Consider the following 22,505-nt stretch of genomic DNA (forward strand, 5'->3'; position numbering starts at 1 on the left):
CTCATTGGAAAAGACTCTGATGCTGGGAGGGATTGGGGGCAGGAGGAGAAGGGGACGACAGAGGATGAGATGGCTGGATGGCATCACTGACTTGATGGACGTGAGTCTGAGTGAACTCCGGGAGTTGGTGATGGACAAGGAGGCCTGGCGTGCTGCGATTCATGGGGTCGCAAAGAGTCGGACATGACTGAGCGACTGATCTGATCTGATCTGATCTGATGTGCTAAGGAATATCTAAATCCCTGTTTTTAACTATCTGCCTGAGAAATGAACTGCTGCTAAGTCGCTTCAGTCATGTCTGACTCTGTGTGACCCCATAGACGGCAGCCCACCAGGCTCCCCAGTCCCTGGGATTCTCCAGGCAAGAACATTGGAGTGGGTTGCCATTTCCTTCTCCAATGCATGAAAGTGAAAAGTGAAAGTGAAGTCCCTCAGTTGTGTCCGACTCTTAGTGACCCATGGACTGCAGCCCACCAGGCCCTCCGTCCATGGGATTTTCCAGGCAAGAGTACTGGAGTGGGGTGCCATTGCCTTCTCCGAGAAATGAACTATTTCTTGCCATATCAGTAAACAAGGCTGTCATGGTCATCAGTGATTGCAGCCCTCCAATGTGAGTTCCTGAGCCCTTTTTAAGGGCACTCAGGAAGAATACCTGCCATCCAACAGCCATCAGGCTGCAGCTACTCCCCACTCCTAAAAGGTGATCTTCAAGGAAGCTCAGGATGTGAAAATCATAGGACAATGACCCCAGACAGCTGAAGGGCCTATCAAAAGGATGATTTCAGTAAGCCCAGACTCTTACATCTTCCTATACATAGGAAAGTGCTAAATTCCTTAACTTCAGTTATCTGGTTTTCTTTAATTAGCAATACTCTTTTGATGTTCTGACTACCTGCCTTTGTTGCAAAACTTCTATATAATCTGACTCCTCACCTCCTCAGAGCAGTTCTCTCTGAGATGCTGTCTCCCGGGCTTAAAGTCCTAAAAATTCCCATCGAATAAAACAATCCTCAACTTTCAGGTTGTAAATATTTTTGAAATCAACAATCTAACTGCAGTTCTCACATATAGCATCACAGTTTACCACATAATTGAGAGCATATTGTGTAATTAAAACAAAAACAAAAATTGTAAGTAGAAAAGTCCTAGTTCAAATGTCAACTATATATACTGATTTTAATCAAGTTTTAGTTTTCTCATTAGTAAAAGATTTCCTACCCCACAAAAAAAAATTTTTGGCGAATATTAAATAATACATTAAAGTACCAGACATATAGTGAATGGAAACATTTTAGAAAACTTTGAGATGACAGTTGTACTTTGAATGTGAAGGGTTACGAATAAGAATTACTGAACCTCTTCTGGTCCCCTAAATGGTATACTATTATAACATTTTTTTTCAGGATTTAAATGTAAAGATTTTTTTTTCAGAGGGTCAGATATAATAATTATGGCATTTCTTCAACTTCTTCAATTGCAATTTAAATTTAATCTGCATTTTTGTTCTATAAATACCATCTTATTTTAAATGAAAGAGGGCATATTGTACCCAATTTTCCTGATTTTCTAGGATACTGTTTTTGAAAGCTGTTCTAAAACTCTGGTCAATAACAGAAGAAATTATTTTTCACCAGCTGTGTTCGATAGCTACAGGCCATTAAAATTCTCCTGATAAAATTCTCCTTTGGTGTATAAAGTAATACATTTATCAGACTGACGGATATAGATATAATTTATAGATTTCTAAGGAACCAAACAAGGAACATGCATAAATATAGATTCCTGCAGAAAGATGACTATATAAGAACCAATGAGCAGATATATTTCCAATAGATGCTTGTAATATTCTGATGTCTTCTCTGCCACATTTATTTTGACAAAGGCTTTTAGCTTTTAGAGTTAATGCTTCTCATTGACTTCTAAAATTGACATCAACTTGGAGAAGATAAAGACATGATAAATAGCACATCTGTTTCATAAAGCTGGCTTGGTGGATAAAAACTTGAGAAAAGTATAGACTGGATACTCTTTATTTAGATATATTAACATGCACACATCCCAAGTTCAGGGATCATTAAATTCACAAGTCTGTTTCAGCTCAGCCACTATTTAACTTGGAAAAGTTTTTATATTTGTCATTTATCAAAGCTTATTTTAGCACCTGATAATTGCCTGGATATAAATATCTAAATACAATTGTGCGATTACCAGTCAAATCAATTAAAAAATTCTAACGTGACTGGAAGCCTCCAAGAAACAATCAAGATATGTTTGTATGCAAAAGGCATAGTGCAAATAACACATAGGTCTAGATACTTTAAGGAAAAACAGTTTTTGAAATTATTATTTTGAAATATCAGATGAAAGTGAGAATGTTACGGCCTTAATTCTGAGTAATTGCTTTGAATTTTTTTCATTGTGTATGTATTTGTGAGACTTCTACCTGCATTAATTTAAAGCTATTCTTTGTACTTTCAACTGAAAAAAATGTGGAGAAAAGTAAAGTAAATCCTATTCACTTTTATTTGTGCTAGAATTCAAATCTACTAGGTACCACTTTACAATTATTACTTATCATTGTAACAATGCCACTTTCAACATACCCCTAAAAAAGGGAAAAAAAGTAGGAAAGAAGGAAGAATAATGAACCAGTAAAGCTGATTTAGTTGTAAGTGGAGCTGCCTGGAAATCAAAGTGCTCTTAAGAGTCCATTGTTATTCTGCATTAATCTACCATCTATTAAATGAAAAGTGTTTGGGGTTGACTTTCATATTTTAAATATTGGGAGATATTTTCAGACATTGACTTTATGGAACTCTCTTCTAACCTTACTGTATTTACAAGTCCAATAATAATGTTAATATTTACAAGGAAGTTTAACAATTTAAGGTAAAAATTTGGAATTGCTTCATGTAAACCTAGACAAAATTTTTAAATGTATGAGAATTGTATGGCAAAGAAAAATTATATGTGAGATTATAAAAATTAGCAATGAAAGCAACTTTTAGTATTACAGAGTGTGAAAGACCTTGGAAAGGGCCTTAAAAATCACTCTTTTGTCTTGAAAGAGTACCTCATTAAAATTTTCCCATCCAAAGAAGGAGCAACATATTCTTCAGTAAAACCTACATACTTCAAAACCCTATAGAAAATTATTTTTTCAAAATGTTACATAAAAACAGAGGAAAAAAATGTTTGAATTTGGCTTTATATAATTTTTTTTTAATGTATATGCAAGGGCTCATCTAAAAAAAGAGTAGATGACTGAATTGTGGCTATTGCAATTCCAAAGTAAAATATGTCCAGATATTGCATCTTTAGAATTTCAATAGTTTTCTGGTTATAACAATATTCAAACTCAATAAAATAGTAAATAAGATAATTAGCATGGATCAGAAACCCAAGTTGAACTGGCTTTAAAATAACAGAGAAAAATTTATGTTCTAAACCAGATGAAGTTACAGACCATAATTCACCTTCTCACCAGAGACAACTAAGGAGAAAAAAACAGCAAAATATAGGAAAAATGATTTAAAAGAAATAGGACATCAGGCAATAGAGGGCAATGATTTATGAGAGACAAGAAACAAATGAGATGAGCTCTTACATTCATCAGTTTATCACCAACTGACAGTTTCCAGGGCCCAGCATAAGATGGGGAACCAGAGCAGTGCCCAGAGATCTCTTTGTGATGGAATAAATCTTGAATTCTGATCAGGAAAGATACCTAAAATTTACAGGACAAAGAGAGAGAGAGAGCTACACACAGAAAGAGATCTCTAAAGATCTGTAGAGGATCTCCCTTAAGTCTTCAGCTGAATACTGATCAGTGAATGCATGTGGGAAAGTACCATTAAAAGGATTAGAAGGACAAACTCCAAGGGTTCAAACCTGGCTGAAAATAATTCCTTTTACTACAAAAACAAAGTAATTCAGAGGGTATCACATAGAGCATGCAGAAAAGCTTTGCTTCAGTAGTGGGTGGAAGTTAACCCTAGATAACTACTTCTTTGTTCCACACCTGAAAATGCAAGACCTAAAAAGATCAATTTCCTAACAACTTAGCCAAATCTCCCTAAAACTTCTCAAAAATATTTATGGGAAAGCAAAAATATCAGGACACAATGAGTAAAATCCAACACAAAACTTCTAAACAGACAAAGGAGCAGAAATATTTTTCATAATTAACAGAAATATTTTTCATAATTAGCAGAAATGACAATCTGCAAAAACCATACCAGAAATGGAACAGATGATAGATTAAGTAGCTGCTGCTGCTGCTGCTAAGTCGCTTCAGTCGTGTCCGACCCTGTGCGACCCCACAGACGGCAGCCCACCAGGCTCCTCTGTCCATGCGATTTTCCAGGCAAGAGCACTGGAGTGGGGTACCATTGCCTTCTCCGAGATTAAGTAGATAAAGACATCAAAATAGTTATTATAACTGTGTATATAATATGGTCAAAAAACTAGGAGAATGACTGAGGATGTTATATAGAGGAGTGAAAGATAAGAGAGAGAAAAGACCCAAACTGGACTTCTAGAGATGAAAACCTCAATATATGAGGTAAAAAATAAACAAAAGGGCTTAACAGTTTAACAGTATCTTATACAGTGCCAGAGATTATATTAGTAAATTTGAAGATATGGCAATAAAAACCATACAAATGAAATACAGAGGGGAAAAAATAGGTAAAAAGTAAACAAAATATCATGATTTCTGAGAAAACTTCAAACAGCTTAATTGGAGTCTGTAAAGGAAAAATACATTAAGAAATAATGTCCCAAATATCCAAGTTTAACAAAAACAATTATCACACATATGTTCCAAAAGATGAATATCATAATAGCAGCAGACTTCTCATCAAAAATAATGCTTGCCAACTGAAAGTGGAGCAAAAAATTCCAAGTACTAAAATGATTAAATTAAACAGAAATACTCTCAGCTTAGATTTCTACACCAATGAAAGTATTTTTTAGAACTAAAGACAAGATAAGTACTTTCAACACGTAGTGACATTGAATAGGTTCCTAAGTATAGCAGAAGTACACTGAAAGGTCAAAGGGAGAGGGAAAATAATATAAGGTAAAATTATAGACCTATACACAGGAATGAAGAGCACCAGAATTGTCAATAACATGGGTAAACATTAAAGACCATATTTATAACTATTTAATGGAAACAGTGTCAGACTTTATTTCTTTGGGCTCCAAAATCACTGCAGAGGGTGACTGCAGCCATATAATTAAAAGACGCTTACTCCTTGGAAGGAAAGTTATGGCCAACCTAGACAGCATATTCAAAAGCAGAGACATTACTTTGCCAACAAAGGTCCGTCTAGACAAGGCTATGGTTTTTCCAGTGGTCATGTATGGATGTGAGTTGGACTGTGAAGAAGGCTGAGCACTGAAGAATTGATGCTTTTGAACTGTGGTGTTGGAGAAGACTTTTGAGAGTTCCTTGGACTGCAAGGAGATCCAACCAGTCCATTCTAAAGGAGATTAGCCCTGGGATTTCTTTGGAAGGAATGATGCTAAAGCTGAAACTCCAGTACTTTGGCCACCTCATGCGAAGAGTTGACTCACTGGAAAAGACTCTGATGCTGGGAGGGATTGGGGGCAGGAGGAAAAGGGGACGACAGAGGATGAGATGGCTGGATGGTATCACCGACTCGATGGACGTGAGTTTGAGTGAACTCTGGGAGTTGGTGATGGACAGAGAGGCCTGGCGTGCTGCGATTCATGGGGTCGCAAAGAGTCGGACACGACTGAGTGACTGAAATGAACTGAACTGAACTGAATCTCTTTAAAGGGGAATGGATCATGAGAAAGAGAAGACAAGACACAGACTAAACAAACAAAAACTTGAGAAGCAAAGATCTGAATAGCTATCTCACCAAAGAAGATATACAGATGAACATCCATATGAAAATATGTTCCATGTCATATGTGACCAGGGAAATGCAACAACGACATTTTACTACATATCTATGAGAATGAATTTAGAATAAATTCTAAAACAAACACTGACAACACCAAATTCTGGCAAGGGAATCTCACTTATTGCTGGTGGAAATACAAAATGGTAATGCCATTTTGGGAGACAATTTAATAGGTTTTTTGCAAAATTAAACCTATGATCCAGCAATCACTCTCCTAGGTATTTATTCAAATAAGTTGAAATTTTATGTCTACACAAATAACTGCATGTGGATATTTATAGAAGATTTCTTTATTATTGCCAAGATTTGGAAACAACTAAGAAGTCCTTCAGTAAGTGAATGAATACATAAACCATGGTATTAATATATCCAGACAATGAAATATTATTCAGTGCTAAAAATAAATGAGCTACTAAATCATGAGAAAATATGGAGGAAACTTAAATGCATATTCCTAAGTGAAAGAAGCCATCTGAAAACATTGTATGATATCAATTAAAAGTTCAGTGATTTTTAGGTGTAATGAGGAAGGAGGGAAAAATAGGCAGAACAAAATATTTTCCGGACAGTTGAACTATTCTGTATGATACTACAATAGTGGATACATGTCAATATACATCTGAAAAAGCTCATAGAATGTGCAATATGACAGAATGTAAAAACCCATAGGACAAGCCAAGGTAAACTATGGACTGTGGATGATAATGATGTATCAATATAGGTTCACTGATTGTAACAACTATACGACTTCTGGTGCAGTATGTTGACAGTGTGTTGGGTTGTAGGTTTGGAGAGGCAAAGTCTACACAGGAACTCTGATCAAAATTTCTATGCACCTAAAACAGCTCTAAAAAGCAGTCTATTAAAAACAAAAACAACAACAGAGTATGTACTAAGGCAGATCTAATAACTGTCTGATGCATAAGTAAATGTATGACAAGACTAGTTCAAAGAATAGGAAGACAGAAAGAAGTACATTTTCATAAGATTATCATATGGGAAGTGATTATAATGTCCCTTGAATGTGAAATATGATAAGTAAATGATATATAATACAAATCCAAAAGTAACTGCTAAAACAACACAACAAATAATTACACCCCAGGTGGCAACAAGTGAAATCAAATGCAATTATGAGAAATACTTGATTAAAAGAAAGCCAGAAAAAAGAGAGGAAAATGGGGAAATTTTTTAAGCAAATAGATTTGAATCTAACTTTGTCAATAATGATAATGTATGATATTGTCTGGATAGCCCAGTTAAAAGGCAGATATGATCATTTTGCCTAAATGAGCAAGACCCTGTTTAAAACTGATGTCACATAAGGATAAAAATAGGTTAAATGTAAAAGAGTAAGAAAAATATACACCAGAAAATCACCAATTAAAAGAAAGAAGGAATGGCTCTACTCCTATCAGAGGAAGTAGATTTCAGAGTAAAAAATATTACTAAGGATAAACATGACCATTTTAAAATGAGAAAGGAGTCAGTTCATCCAGAGGACACAACAGTCATACATAATCATGCACCTGATCACATCAGTGATCATGCACCAGAGCACGAAGGGAAAAATGGATACAACTGCAAGGGGAAATGAGCAATCCATAATTGTACTAAGGAATTTTAATAACCTACTCTTTGTCTATGGGATCCCAAAGAGTCAGACTTGACTGAGCAACTGAGCATGCATGCACGCACACAGGCTTAATTATCAGTATAAGTATACAAGCCATAAATAAGTAAATGAAAGGTGTGAAAAATACTCAACTAAGTTGACTTAGTTGATGTCTTCAGAATATTCCATCCAAAAATAAGATCCCATGAATACAAGAGTCAATGTACTTGTTCAAATGTATGTGGAACACAGTTGTTGTTTTTCAGTTGGTAAGTCACATCTGACTCTTGTGTGACTCCCCATACACTGTAGCACACCGGGCTCCTCTGTCCTTCACTGTCTCCTGGAGTTTGCTCAAATTCATGTCCACTGAGTCAGTCATGCTATCTAATCATCTCATCCTCTGCCACCCTCTTCTCCTTTTGCCTTCAATCTTTCCTGGCATTAGTGTCTTTTCCAATGAGTCGACTCATTTGTAGAACATTAACTAAAACCAAAATAATCTGGCCCATAAGAGAAGTCACCATAAAAGTAAAAGTAATCAAATCATATAAAATATGTCATCTGACTACATTAAAATTAAATTAGAAATACATAACAAAGTAAACTTGACAAATTGAAATGTTTGGAAGCTAAATCACTTTCTTCTAAATAATTTAGAAGTCAAAAAAATCAAAATGGAAAATAGAAAATATTTTAAAGGTAACAAATTGAAACAAAACATATTTTGTAAAAAAACAAAAAATTTCAAAGCAATAGCCTTAGAATTTACCTGAAGGCAAATTAGAACTAAGTAAAGATAAATTACATTTCAATAAGGAGAAGAAAGAAATAGTAAATATCAGGACAAAAGTCAATTAAACAGAAAAAAAAAATAGAGAAAATAAGTGGGGAAAGCTGCTTTTTTATAAATTCAATAATAATAATCAACTTCTAGGTGGGAAGCACAGAGAGAACAAACAAATTATTAGTATCAGGAGTGAGAGTGTTGATATAACAACAAAGTCAATAACACCAAAAGATAAGGATGAAATATTATAGATTATTTTATGTAATTACTTTGGCAATGTAGATGAAATTAAAAAAAAAAATCCTTGAAAGTCTTAAACTACAAAGGCTCAATCAAGAATAGACAAATATACACAGTAGCCCATGTGAATTAAAGGAATTAATCTGTAGTTCAAAACCCTCCCCCCAAAATTCAGACTCAGATAATTTTACTTGTGAATTCTATTGAATTTCTAGGAAAAATAATACAAATTCTACATAACAACCATGATGAAGCCAGCATTACTCCAATACAAAAATCAGACAATTACATGACAAGAAAAGAAATTACAGGCCAATATTTCTCATAAACTAGATGTAAAAATTATAAACAAAATCATAATATATCTAATCCAATAATACATATGAAAATGATAATATATATTAGGACAAATTGGGTGTCTATCCCAAAAATGCAAGTTTGATATAACACTCAAAAATCTATCAATGGATTCACCATATTAACATATTATTGAATGGTGAATTTTTGCAGAAACTAATGCCTGTGGCCAGCAATTTGTCATGTAAGTGATTATTGAAACACTCTGGTTAAAGTTTGGTTAACAAAAGATGTATTCATACATCTCTGATCAATAAGTTATTAATATATTATGAAAGAAAACCCATATATCTGTCGACTAAAAAATGATGCACAACTTGAGAGTTGCAAGTTAAGTTTTCTTTGGGGGCAAAATGAAGACTGCAGCCTGGGAGAGAGCATCTCAGATAGCTCTGAGAGACTGCTCCAAAGCTGCAGTGGGACAAAGTCAATATGTAAGGCTTTCATGAAGGGGGAGTTCAGTACTATGAGGCACTCATTTTACAAAAGGTTTTTTGTCAGTCATGAAGATCTGATGTCACCATGAAGCGATTTAGTGTTTCTCTAGATATGAGGAGATGCAAGGATTGAGATCATAAAATCTGTTCCTAAAAGCATCCAACTATCTAAAGATCTGTCCCACAAGATTCCCTGGAGCACAGAGTACTTCACTCCACCCTGAACTCCCTCAGGAGTTGTTGAAGGTCAACAGCTATAGCAGCACGGGGCTCAATCTTCTGTTAAGATGGCAAATGCCTTCGTTGTTCAGTCGTTGGCAATGCTCTTGGTAAGTGCCAATTTCTAGCTGACATGGCCCCCTTGTGGGCATAAATCTGACCATACTTTGAGGTGCATTTCATGACCATTTTGTCCCACTTTGCTGGGAAGGCTCATTCCCAGTTCTGAAGAAGGTTTTTGTTGATAGGCCACTCAATGTGTTATTTATTAATGGACTAGGTCTTAAAAGTCAAAGATCTCTGGATACCTGTCTTCTAGTCATGATCCAGAAAAGTATTCTCTTTTGTTGCATCTTCCTATATCTAGAGTTACACTATTACAATCATTGATCATATATTGAGCTATACATTTGATCAACTGCTTTAAGTCTAATCATCATTATTTTCTTTTGAGGCTCAGTTACACACTTTGTAATACAAGAAGCAAGAATCTTGTTGAAACGGGCAAAATACAAATAGTATAGTTAATATTATTAGTGGAATTAAAAGTAAATATTTTAGCCATGAGTCTCCCACACCAAACCAGTTTTTAAAAAGATCATCAAGACTAGGGACCGGAGAAGGCAATGGCACCCCACTCCAGTACTCTTGCCTGGAAAATCCCATGGATGGAGAAGCCTGGTGGGCTGTGGTCCATGGGGTTGCTACGAGTCAGGCATGACTGAGCAACTTCACTTTCACTTTTCACTTCCCTGCATTGGAGAAGGAAGTGGCAACCCACTCCAGTGTTCTTGCCTGGAGAATCCCAGGGACGGGGAGCCTAGTGGGCTGCCGTCTATGGTGTGGCACAGAGTCAGACACAACTGAAGTGACTTAGCAGCAGCAGCAGCAGCAAGACTAGGGAACGGGTCACTTAAAGCAGAAATCTGATTTTTCATATGGTTCATCAAATGTGTTACCTTAAAGGATTTTCAGGAATGAAAATATAGCATTCACTTTGAACTGTAGCACAGATATCTCCCTGAGATGCTGTAAGGTGTCAAGGGCCTTGCAGTTGTGTAGCACTGCCTTTCTCATCATAGAGATCTCAGAATTCAATAGGCTAATAGCCCAGTTACTATCATGTAAACTTATGAAATTTAAGGCTTCAGTATGGTCAGTTACATCCTCTAACCCCATTGAGGTCACACACACATACACACACACTAAGCTGCTAAATGGTCATACCAGTAGAATACAGATCTTTGACCCATTGGGATCATACCAATGGTAGATTGGTTAGGGTTACCTCTAATTTGTTAAAATGTATGACCTTAAATTCATGGGGCTTTCAGGCTACACCTTCATATCCATCCCTGTAGATGTCAGGGCCATAAATTAGTGCCACAAATCCACTGAGTTCCATACCAATCACTCTCTCTAAGGGTAATAATAGGCATAGTTCATAAAGGACCCAGCCCTGTCTCATAATTATCAGGTTGACCATTTTTAGTATGATTTAACCATTCCCAACATAGAGGAGCATTTAAACTTAAAAAGCAGAGACATTACTTTGCCAACAAAGGTCTGTCTAGTCAAGGCTATGGTTTTTCCAGTGGTCATGTATGGATGCAAGAGTTGGACTGTGAAGAAAGCTGAGCACCGAAGAATTGATGTTTTTGAACTGTGGTATTGGAGAAGACTCTTGAGAGTCCCTTGGACTGCAAGGAGATCCAACCAGTCCATTCTAAAGGAGATCAGCCCTGGGTGTTCTTTGAAAGGAATGATGCTAAAGCTGAAACTCCAGTACTTTGGCCACCTCATGCAAAGAGTTGACTCATTGGATAAGACTCTGATACTGAGAGGGATTGGAGGCAGGAGGAAAACGGGACGACAGAGGATGAGATGGCTGGATGGCATCACCAACTCCATGGACATGAGTTTGAGTGAACTCTGGGAGTTGGTGATGGACAGGGAGGCCTGGTGTGCTGCGATTCATGGGGTCGCAAAGAGTCGGACATGACTGAGCGACTGAACTGAACTGAACTGAACCATAGCCTGGTGCTAACCATGTAGATCCACTCCATAATTGTGGGACTTTTCCTTTTAATAGCTGAGAGGTTAATTTTTCATTGAGATTTAGCTCATCATTCCAATTGAGTTTGAATGACCCTATGAGAAAACTTAAATCTATGGCCAGCATCAGAGCAGGTATTGTTAATTGGCCAGGTGAGAGGATCCCATCTAGTAATATCATGAATAGACAGAACAACACTGAACATTCATCTGAAATAAATTTGCTAGAGGGTATCCAATTAGAGCCCTAGAGATCAGAAATCCCCAAAGGTAACCCAGAAGTACTAGACACAGGTAATTGTTCACAACCAAACAATTGGATTGAGTTTCAAACCAGCATAGAATCATGTCCATGATAGAAAACATTTGATTGACAGGCATAGGTCCAATGAATCAAGAAAACACAAATAATCATGCAAGTCAGATCAGCATCTTGGGCAAGCTGTCTACTTCTGATATTGTCTTCTTTTCATCCTAGTGTAGTACAGTTTCCTCTGTTTGAGCATTGTTTTAAGGTGAGTTTGAAGTCAGCAGGCTTCTCTAGAGACCAGTCCAGCTTAGGGGCCTTTGGAAGTGGGAGTTAACCCAAGAGTCAATTTCCCTTCAGTTTCACTGGGTATGAGCTAGTTAAGAGTACCTGATAGAAAGGATCTTCCCATGGAATTTTCCAGGTGAGAATACTGGAGTGGGTTGTCATTCCCTCCTCCAGGGGATTTTCCTGACCCAGGGATCGAACCCATGTCCCCTGCATCTCCTGCATTGCCAGGAGGATTCTTTACCACTGTAACACCTGGGAAGCCCCATGAATGGGATTAGTGCCCTTACAAAAGAGATTCTGGAGAGCTCCTTCACTCTTTCTGGCCATGTAAGGATACAAAGAGAAGTTGGGGGTCTTCCCAACTGAGGGATCACACCAGGTCTCCTGCATTGCAGGTAGATTCTTTATCGTCTGAGTCACCAGGGAAATCTACAAAGAGAAGCTGGCGATCTGCAACCCAGAAGAGAATTTTCACCAGAACCCAATCATGCTGGTACACTGATCTCAGACTTCAAGCCTTCTGGACTATGACAGAGAAATTTCTGTTGATTATAAACCATTCAGTTTATGGTATTTTGTTGTAGCAGTACTAACATGGGAAAATAGGCATATCAAAGAAGTTTCCTCATTATTGATTAATATTGCAATGATAAACTAGAATGTATACTTATAAAACTGAAGAATTGCTTTTTAAAATAAACGAGAAGGAGAATAAGAATAAATAACATAATGTAATATAAAAAAATAAAAATAAAGGTGATGGTTAGTTGCAACTTACCAAGAAATAATTTATGTCTCTGTGGTACTTTATATAAATAAATTAATTCATCCCTAAGTAAAAAGAAAGGATCTTTCATCCAGGTTGGAGACAGTTCCTTAAATTATGTCTTCTTCCAGTCTTGGTTGCAGGTCATGGGTGAGGCATCTGATCTTCATCCAAAGACAGATTACTGAGATAAGCTTCAGAAACAACCCTGGAGTGTCCTTTAATAATTCAATTAAATTTTACAGTAATATACCCTAACAGCAAAGAGGGCTTCCCTGGTAGCTCAGATGGTAAAGCATTTGCCTGTGATGCGGGAGACCTGGATTTGATCCCTGGGTTGGGAAGATCCCCTGAAGAAGGAAATGGGAACCCACTCCAATACTCTTGCCTGGAAAATTCCATGGATGGAGGAGCCTGATAGGCTATAGTCCTTGGGATCACAAAGAGATGGACACAACTGAGCAACTTCACTGCTTAACAGCAAAGACCTATCCAGGAAATGCGTCTTAGTAGATACAGATCTGCATTAACAAACTGGGGTTTAACAAACATTGAAACATCTTCTTCTCTCTAAAATCACATTTTTACCAAATATAAACAAATTAAGACTTATTTGTATTATAGGTCTGGTCTCAATAGACTTGGCCTGATGACTTATATAATGAAAATTGATCATAGACCCTTTTGCTTTGCTGAAACTTTCATAAAGTCTCAGACTGAACCTTTAAAATAAAACCTTTAGGGCTAGAAAAGTCATGCCAAAGGCTTATCACAGGTTTTGCCTAACAGATCTAAATGAATTCCTCCCTTCTCAAGGTCTCCAAAATTCCTTGAGATTTCTGTACTTGTTAGTGAGATAATCTTCCTGACTTATCTAATTATAAAATATAATTTTACCAAATTACTGTCATAATTAGCTTGACATGAAGGTTTTCCTTATACCCAGAAAACACAGATTCAAATCATTAATTTTTCAGGTAGAAACCTTAAAAGTTACAAGTATATTCACCAGTTCATTCAGTCCTTTTGTTAACCATTGTGAAGTCATCAGATTTTTTCATTAGAATCTTTACCCAGTACAGAAACTTGTATTTATCCAAAAGTCCTTTCTATAAATCTTTTTGAAGAGGAAGCATTTTTGCAAAACTTGATAAGTGCTATGACAATATTTTAAGATAGTAACTAGAATTATAACTGATAACATTTTACCCAAAAAGATCAGAATTTTAGGAACTCCATATAGTTTTTAGGATATCTATATTAATAACATTTACCATACAATATTTTGGAGCCCAAAAATCACTGCAGATGGTGATTGCAGCCATAAGATTAAAAGACGTTTACTCCTTGGAAGGAAAGTTATGACCAACCTAGACAGCATATTAAAAAGCAGAGACATAACTTTGCCAACAAAGGTCCATCTAGTCAAGGCTATGGTTTTTCCAGTGGTCATGTATGGATGTGAGAGTTGGACTGTGAAGAAAGCTGAGTGCCAAAGAATTGATGCTTTTGAACTGTGGTGTTGGAGAAGACTCTAGAGAGTCTCTTGGGCTGCAAGGAGATCCAACCAGTCTATCCTAAAGATCGGTCCTGGGTGTTCACTGGAAGGACTGATGTTAAAGCTGAAACTCCAGTACTTTGGCCACCTCATGTGAAGAGTTGACTCACTGGGGAAGACCTCTGATGCTGGGAGGGATTGGGGGCAGGAGTAGAAGGGGATGACAGAGAATGAGGTGGCTGGATGGCATCACCGACTCGGTGGATATGAGTTTGAGTACACTGTGGGAGTTGGTGATAGACAGGGATAGACAGGGAGGTTATGAGTTTAAGTAAACTCCAGGAGTTGATGATAGACAGGGAGGCCTGGTGTGCTGCAATTCATGGAGTGGCAAAAAGTCGGACACGACTGAGCTACTGAACTGAACTGCAAGAGTGTGTTTAGGGGTCAGGGATGTAATCTTGTAGGACTGAGCCCCTAACTCGTAGAATCTAATACTAAATCTGGGGAGATGGAATTGAATTGAACTCCCAAATATCCTGATGGTGTCTAAGTGTTGCAGAAACCATCTATCGAGAAGCCAAGCAGCACTCAGAGAGTTGGAAAATTCAGGTTTATCATGCTGGCAGGCCCAGAGGAGTTAACGCTCCAAGCTCTGAGCTGTGAACAAAGGGGTTACAAAGTTTTTATAGAGAGTGTATGACATCAGACTATAATGGATGATGCTGATTTTTAATAGGCCGGTTTAAACTAGGGGTTTCATATTCAGGAACAGAGGTTAGGACAGGGCAGGCGAATGCCTGACCTTTATACAAACAAGCATGGTTAAGCAGGATTACAGGGGCTGGGCAATTGAAAAAGCAGAGCAAGGGTGAATGAGATAAGCTTCAGTTCTTAGCACTGTTGTAAGTCTCCATTTCCCAGAGGTTACATGACTTACCTGACTTTGCAAGAAGCAAGCTGAGTTACAGAAGCAGAACGAGCATGAAGTTATTGTAAGTTTTAACTTTTTCTCTTCATGACAATTGCTTGGAGGTGTGTAGGAAGCCCTGGCTCATCATCCCCAACAAACACATTGGAATTGGGCCCAGGAAACTAATTTAATATGTTGAATCTTATCATACTGTTCATTTAAAATACATGCAGTTTGTTGTATGAAGCTGCCAAGAGATCACTATAATGCTTCAGAAAGATAAATAAAAAATAAACCTTGAAATTATCTACTTCTGCATCATTCATTGATTTGATAATATTGACTCACATAAAAGTACATAAGATCACTTGGATAGCACTAGAAGTTAATCACGAGTTATCTTTTGTATAGCTGTATCACGAGTTCAATTAAAATGGAAAGAGCATGAAGCTGGTGCAAGCTGGTAAGCACCGAAAGTTGACTGGATATATAACTATGAATTTAGTATTTCTAAATACTTTGGTAGTTCATCATAGAAAGTTAAAAAGCAATGCAGAGCCAAATTCATGTCTTCAAGGAACCAATCAATCTGGGCAGATAGAACTAAAGCGTTCAAAGCACTTAGAGAAAATTAGGGGACAGCTGTGTGACAAGAATGACTTGTATACCAGGCTTTCCAAAAGGGTAGACAAACTAGACCATAGAAAAGACAAACAGATAAAAGAAGAGATGATGTATTAGTTGAAATATAAATCGAGGGACTTCCCTGGTAGTCCAGTGGTTAAGAGTCTGCCTTGTGAAGCAGGGTACACAAGTTTGACTCCCAGTTGGCAAACTAAGATCCCACATGCCACACTGCACCACCACTACAGAGCTTGTGGGTCGCAACTAAGACCGGACACAGCAAAATAAATACATTTGTTGTTCAGTTGCTCATTCATGTCCGACTCTTTGTGACCCCATGGATGGCAACACACCAGGACTCCCTGTCTTTCAACATTTCCTGGAGCTTGCTTAAACTCATGTCCTTTGAGTCAGCAATGCCATCCAACCATCTCATCCTCTGTCGTCCTCTTCTCCTCCTGCCTTCACTCTTTCTTAGCATTAGGGTCTTTTCTAATTATTCTGCTCTCCACATCAGGTGACCAAAGTATTGGAGCTTCAGTTTCAGCATCCATCCTTCTAATGAATATTCAGGATTGATTTCCTTTAGGATTGACTGGTTTGATCTCCTTGCAGTCCAAAGGACTCTCAAGAGTCTTCTCCACATAAGAGTCTTTGTCCTCCTAGTGGCTACCAAAGAAAAACTGCAGTGGACAGAATTAAACAGGTAGATCTTATTCAGTACTATGACAATAAAGGATGGAGTTTAAATGCAAATCCACTAAAATAAAAGGCAGGAGGATTTTTAAGCACTGGCAAATGTGGCGAGCATATACTGGAGACGGTTGGGGGAAAGTTGGTCTATGAATTAGGCATCTGTGTTTGCTAATTGTAACTTTTCAATATTGGGCTCTTACCCTCTCAAAGAGACTGGAAAATAGGAGTGTGGTCTCCTTTGATGATGCCATTTCCAAAAGATGGTTCTCAAGTCCTTGAGAAAGGCATTTCTCAGCTATAAAAGTAAACCTGGTCAACCACTTGTAAAAGAATGAAACTAGAACACTTTCTAACACCATACACAAAAATAAACTCAAAATGGATTAAAGATCTAAACGTAAGACCAGAAACTATAAAACTCCTAGAGGAGAACATAGGCAAAACACTCTCCGACATACATCACAGCAGGATCCTCTATGACCCACCTCCCAGAATATTGGAAATAAAAGCAAAAATAAACAAATGGGACCTAATTAACTTTAAAAGCTTCTGCACATCAAAGGAAACTATTAGCAAGGTGAAAAGACAGCCTTCAGAATGGGAGAAAATAATAGCAAATGAAGCAACTGACAAACAACTAATCTCAAAAATACACAAGCAACTCCTACAGCTCAACTCCAGAAAAATAAATGACCCAATCAAAAAATGGGCCAAAGAACTAACCAGAATTTCTCCAAAGAAGACATACAGATGGCTAACAAACACATGAAAAGATGCTCAACATCACTCATTATCAGAGAAATGCAAATCAAAACCACTATGAGGTACCATTTCACACCAGTCAGAATGGCTGCGATCCAAAAGTCTACAAATAATAAATGCTGGAGAGGGTGTGGAGAAAAGGGAACCCTCTTACACTGTTGGTGGGAATGCAAACTAGTACAGCCTCTATGGAGAACAGTGTGGAGATTCCTTAAAAAACTGGAAATAGAACTGCCTTATGATCCAGCAATCCCACTGCTGGGCATACACACTGAGGAAACCAGAAGGGAAAGAGACACGTGTACCCCAATGTTCATCGCAGCACTGTTTCTAATAGCTAGGACATGGAAGCAACCTAGATGTCCATCAGCAGATGAATGGATAAGAAAGCAGTGGTACATATACACAATGGAGTATTACTCAGCCATTAAAAAGAATACATTTGAATCAGTTCTAATGAGGTGGATGAAACTGGAGCCTATTATACAGAGTGAAGTAAGCCAGAAGGAAAAACACCAATACAGTTTACTAACGCATATATATGGAATTTAGAAAGATGGTAATAATAACCCTGTGTACGAGACAGCAAAAGAGACACTGATGTATAGAACAGTCTTATGGACTCTGTGGGAGAGGGAGAGGGTGGAAAGATTTGGGAGAATGGCATTGAAACATGTAAAATATCATGTAAGAAACGAATTGCCAGTCCAGGTTCGATGCACGATACTGGATGCTTGGGGCTAGTGCACTGGGACGACCCAGAGGGATGGTATGGGGAGGGAGGAGGGAGGAGGGTTCAGGATGGGGAACACATGTATACCTGTGGCGGATTCATTTTGATATTTGGCAAAACTAATACAATATTGTAAAGTTTAAAAATAAAATAAAATTTAAAAAAAAATAATAAAAAAATTAAAAAAGGAGAAAAAAAAGTAAATAGGCTGGGAGAAGATTCACATCTCAAAAGGACAGAGAAATAATTTACAATTATAAGTTTTCTAAATGAAATGCTCTAAAAAAAAGGTCAGGGGCCTATAGACAGGAAAGAATTTGTCTCAAGTTTAGTCAAGCTGGGGGAACATTAAAGCCCTCTTGATCAAGGGCTGAAACATTTGTATCCATTTATTTCTCTTTACAAAGATAAACATCTTGTACATACTTAGTGCACAGTAAATATTTAATAAAACCACAAACTGTTAAAGATGGAAAAGATTTTATGACACATTCAATCCAATCCTCTGCATTAATACATTTTTATTATATGTATTATATATAGTATAATATATAATACATAAATTATAACACATGAATTATAAATTACCAGAGATAATTATATATATACTACAAAAGCTAGATGTGATAATTTCTAAGCTATGCTATTGTGTTAAGAAAAGTCTATTTCAGATATTTAAGAGTAGTTTAAAAAGTTAAAACATAGGCTTTGATCCTACTGGTTTTTCCTTAGATCTTGAAAGACGCAGTAGTTACTAAAAGTTTAAATCAGCTTGAAAGATAAACATCTTGAAGTGTATGGCTCATCAAGTGCTATCCCTAAGCTTATTGCACTTTATAACACAAAAATTCTTTCTTCTTTCTTAAATTCTGTCTTCATTCAGAAATGATATTTTCAGTCAGTTACATCTAAAACAAATCAATCTATCCCTTTTAAGAGTGGGGAAACTGCAACTAGTTGTTTGAAAAAAAGGACTATATAATATTGTGAAATGAAAATATCTCCTGCCATATTAATAAACAAGAAATGTGACAGCCATCAGCGATGTCTGGCCTCCAAATGTGAATGTGTGAATGTAGGCTCCCAAAGCTGAGAGCCAGCTGATGCTGCCAACCCCCAGGGTAACTGTAGAGGAGCTGGGGGATGCAGGTGAACAGGGAACAGAGTTGGCCCCATATAGCTGCGGTGCATGTGAAAGAACCGAATTCAGAGAGCCCGGAGGAGGCTTGATCTTCCCATACACAGAATGCTAAATCCCTTAACTGGATACCTGACCTTTGATGTTCAGACTGGCTGCTCCCTTAGTTGCAAACTTATATATAGCCTGACTTCCCCTCCTGTCTCCTTGGAGCAGTTTCCTCAGCACTCCTGAGATGCTGTCTCCCAGGTTCAGAGTCCTAAACATTCCCACCAAATGAAATAACTCTCTGCTTTCAGGTTGTGACTATGTTTTTTAGTTGACAATATCCCTATTTCCATTTTCCAAATGGCATAACTTCTTTCAGTCTGGGAATTCTAACCATTAAAATGCCTTGCTCTATGAACGTAAATCAATCCTAAAGGAAATCAACCCTGAATATTTAATGAAAGGACTGATGCTGAAGCTGAAGCTCCATTACTTTGGCCACTTGATGCAAAGAGCCTGACGCTCGGAAAGACTGAGGGCAGGAGAAGGGGGCAACAAGAGGATGAGATGGTTCAGTTCAGTCGCTCAGTCCTGTCTGACTCTGTGTGACCCCATGGACTGCAGCACACCAGGCTTCTCTGTCCATCACCAACTGCCAGAGCTTGCTCAAACTCATGTCTATTGAGCCGGTAATGCCATCCAACCATCTCATTCTCTGTCGTCCCCTTCTCCTCCTGCTTTCAATCTTTCCCAGCATCAGGGTCTTTTCAAATGAGTCAGTTCTTTGCATCAGGTGGCCAAAGTATTGGAGTTTCAGCTTCAGAATTAGTCCTTCCAATGAATATTCAGGACTGATTTAGCTTTGGATGGACTGGTTGGATCTCCTTGCAGTCCAAGGGACTCTCAAGAATCTTCTCCAACACCACAGTTCAAACACATCAATTCTTCAGTGCTCAGCTTTCTTTACAATCCAACTCTCACATCCATACATGACTACTGGAAAAACCAAAGCTTTGACTAGACAGACCTTTGTTGGCAAAGTAATATGCCGTCTAGGTTGGTTGACTGAAGCGACTTAGCAGCAGCAGCAGCAGCAGGTTGGTCATAACTTTTCTTCCAAGGAGCAAGTGTCTTTTAACTTCATGGCTGCTGTCACCATCTGCAGTGATTTTGGAGCCCCCCAAAATAAAGTCTCTCACTGTTTCCATTGTTCCCCATCTATTTGCCATGAAGTGATGGGACCAGGCACCATGATCTTAGTTTTCTGAATGTTGGGTTTTAAGCCAACTTTTTCACTCCCTCTTTCACTTTCCTCAGAGGCTCTTTAGTTCTTCTTTGAAGAAGTGTGGTGTCATCTGCATAACTGAGGTTATTGATATTTCTCCAGGCAATCTTAATTCCAGCTTGTGCTTCATCCAGTCCAGCATTTCTCATGATGTACTCTACATATAAGTTAAATAAGCAGGGTGACAATATGCAGCCTTGACATATTCCTTTCCCGATCTGGAACCAGTCAGTTGTTCCATGTCCAGTTCTAACTGTTGGTTCTTGAACTGCATACAGATTTCTCAGGAGACAGCTCAGGTGGACTGGTATTCCCGTCTCATTAAGAATTTTCCAGTTTGTTGTGTGAGATGATTGGTACAATGGTCATGAGTTTGAGCAAACTCTAGGAAATAGTGAAGAACAGGGAAGTCTGGCATGCTGCAGTCCATGTGGTCACGGAGTCAGACACAGCTTAGCAACTGAACAATAATGAATCTAAAAATTGAGTGTTAAAAATCATTTTCAAATCTATACAACCCCTTCTGAGCTATTCTGTTTATTTTTTAATGTGTATTCTATGTATTTTTTCATGTGAAAAATAAGTCAATATTATTTAAAAGACCAAATTTATGGAAGCCTTAAAAAAATTCCCCACCCTTATGATTTACATAAAAAATGAATCATGCAAACTAACTCAAGTTTTCAATATTTGTAACACAAAGATTTCTGTCAAAAAAACAGTTGGAAATAACATGCTGTTTGCAATGTAATTGTTACTATTCACTAAAGCAGAAAAGGGAAATGTGGAGAGCTAAAAGGCTGACAGCCTAGTCATTTAAAACTACAGGTTGTCTCAGGAATGACAATGGTTTTGAAATTCAGCTCAACCCATGCCGAGAAGTTGCTAGCTCTAGATATTGGAGAATATTTAACACTTTACTTGAATAAGTTTCTCCTCTTTTTCACCTCAGAACATTTCAACTAACCAAGGAAATCTTAGCCTTTGTATTTTAAACTATATTAAATATTCAAATGGGCACTGGTCTTCTCTGCAGAGAGCTTCAGGGATCTGAATTTTTAATGAGGACATTTGTTAAATGTGAGTGATCAACAGAGCTGCAAAGACCACCAATGGTTTGTTTTTTTCTGCTAGGGATAAAAGGAAAAAACAGAAAGCACAGGCTAGGTTTGCTGTATGTAACTCTTTTTTTTTTTTAATTTTTACTTATTCATTTATTTACTTTATTATTTTTGTGGCCATGTGGTGCGGCATGCAGGATCTTAGTTCTCCAACCCTGTATTGGGAATGTGAAATCTAGCTACTGGACCGTAGGGAAGTCCCAGGTGTAACTTGTAATAGACCCACATATTTGCTTACGTTTTTTGTTTATTTTTAATTCTTAAAGCAATTTAGATCTGAAGTTGGAAGTTCCCTCACTGGGGCGTCTGACCTGAGAGATTCTCAGGCTCCTTGGGTCCTCTGTGTGCATTGCTTGTCCCTGAAAAGGACTCTCTCCTGGACCAAGTGTTAGTCAATTTACACTGAACCTTTTCACCCGGAGGCCTTGACCTTAGTCCTCCATCCTTGCCAAGCCTGCAAATCTCAGTTATAGCAAGAATCCTGTTAAGTAACTTTAGGGAAAATTCCCTACGCTTGACATCTACTCACCTTTGTTATGCCATCTACACAGCAGCACTTGCCCTCTACTTCTACAAGGATTAAATTATGAGCCTCAGCAGCTGCTGACAATCAACACCCCCTGAAAAGAGTTCAACGTGGAGAGCAGAATAAGGCACTCTGTGTTCTGGGGTGGGGGCGGGGGGAACAAAGCTGGCAGAACAGATCTTCAGATATTTATTTTCAGGAGAAGATTTTATGAGCCCAATTATTGCATCTCCTCAAATCTAGAAAATCGCTAAAATCCTTTACG

This window comes from Bos mutus, chromosome 13 (assembly GCF_027580195.1).
Source record: "Bos mutus isolate GX-2022 chromosome 13, NWIPB_WYAK_1.1, whole genome shotgun sequence".
Classification (NCBI taxonomy): Eukaryota; Metazoa; Chordata; class Mammalia; order Artiodactyla; family Bovidae; genus Bos; species Bos mutus.